This window comes from Schistocerca nitens, unplaced genomic scaffold (genome assembly GCF_023898315.1).
Source record: "Schistocerca nitens isolate TAMUIC-IGC-003100 unplaced genomic scaffold, iqSchNite1.1 HiC_scaffold_64, whole genome shotgun sequence".
In the NCBI taxonomy this organism is placed as follows: domain Eukaryota; kingdom Metazoa; phylum Arthropoda; class Insecta; order Orthoptera; family Acrididae; genus Schistocerca; species Schistocerca nitens.
Genome location: NW_026045612.1, coordinates 17,501 through 18,992, shown reverse-complemented (window position 1 = coordinate 18,992; position 1,492 = coordinate 17,501). Strand labels below are relative to the sequence as shown.

The window sequence follows — 1,492 nt, the reverse complement described above, 5'->3', positions numbered from 1 at the left end:
GCCTATCTCCGGGCGATTGCGCCTCTCTCGAACCCGACCAAGTACTTAGGACGGCGCTGCGCGCCGCCGGGACCTGAGAGGGTTTCGAGGTGTATCGTGCAGGGGAGCCCAGCCTCCTCCTGTTTGCAGAATAATTGAGCGGACGCTTGCGTGTTCGCGCGGGCCCCCGGGACACACTCCCGGGCGGCCGGCTGCTCAGCTCTAGTTGACGCAGCTCCCTGGTTGATCCTGCCAGTAGTCATATGCTTGTCTCAAAGATTAAGCCATGCATGTCTCAGTACAAGCCGCATTAAGGTGAAACCGCGAATGGCTCATTAAATCAGTTATGGTTCCTTAGATCGTACCCACGTTACTTGGATAACTGTGGTAATTCTAGAGCTAATACATGCAAACAGAGTCCCGACCAGAGATGGAAGGGACGCTTTTATTAGATCAAAACCAATCGGTCGGCTCGTCCGGTCCGTTTGCCTTGGTGACTCTGAATAACTTTGGGCTGATCGCACGGTCTTCGTACCGGCGACGCATCTTTCAAATGTCTGCCTTATCAACTGTCGATGGTAGGTTCTGCGCCTACCATGGTTGTAACGGGTAACGGGGAATCAGGGTTCGATTCCGGAGAGGGAGCCTGAGAAACGGCTACCACATCCAAGGAAGGCAGCAGGCGCGCAAATTACCCACTCCCGGCACGGGGAGGTAGTGACGAAAAATAACGATACGGGACTCATCCGAGGCCCCGTAATCGGAATGAGTACACTTTAAATCCTTTAACGAGTATCTATTGGAGGGCAAGTCTGGTGCCAGCAGCCGCGGTAATTCCAGCTCCAATAGCGTATATTAAAGTTGTTGCGGTTAAAAAGCTCGTAGTTGGATTTGTGTCACGATGTTGGTTCACCGCCCGTCGGTGTTTAACTGGCATGTATCGTGGGACGTCCTGCCGGTGGGGCGAGCCGAAGGCGTGCGACCGCCTCGTGCGTGCTCGTGCGTCCCGAGGCGGACCCCGTTGAAATCCTACCAGGGTGCTCTTTATTGAGTGTCTCGGTGGGCCGGCACGTTTACTTTGAACAAATTAGAGTGCTTAAAGCAGGCAAGCCCGCCTGAATACTGTGTGCATGGAATAATGGAATAGGACCTCGGTTCTATTTTGTTGGTTTTCGGAACCCGAGGTAATGATTAATAGGGACAGGCGGGGGCATTCGTATTGCGACGTTAGAGGTGAAATTCTTGGATCGTCGCAAGACGAACAGAAGCGAAAGCATTTGCCAAGTATGTTTTCATTAATCAAGAACGAAAGTTAGAGGTTCGAAGGCGATCAGATACCGCCCTAGTTCTAACCATAAACGATGCCAGCCAGCGATCCGCCGCAGTTCCTCCGATGACTCGGCGGGCAGCCTCCGGGAAACCAAAGCTTTTGGGTTCCGGGGGAAGTATGGTTGCAAAGCTGAAACTTAAAGGAATTGACGGAAGGGCACCACCAGGAGTGGAGCCTGCGGCT

At 53.2% G+C, this 1,492-nt stretch overlaps 1 non-coding gene across 1 annotated transcript in view; it reads left to right on the top strand.

The window, feature by feature from the left end:
• The first annotated feature begins 215 nt into the window (after nt 1-215).
• Nucleotides 216-1,492, top strand: part of LOC126217157 (small subunit ribosomal RNA) — a 1,907-nt gene continuing 630 nt past the window's right edge. The window contains exon 1 of the ribosomal RNA XR_007542358.1: nt 216-1,492. This exon is cut by the window's right edge and continues 630 nt beyond it. This is a non-coding gene — a ribosomal RNA (small subunit ribosomal RNA).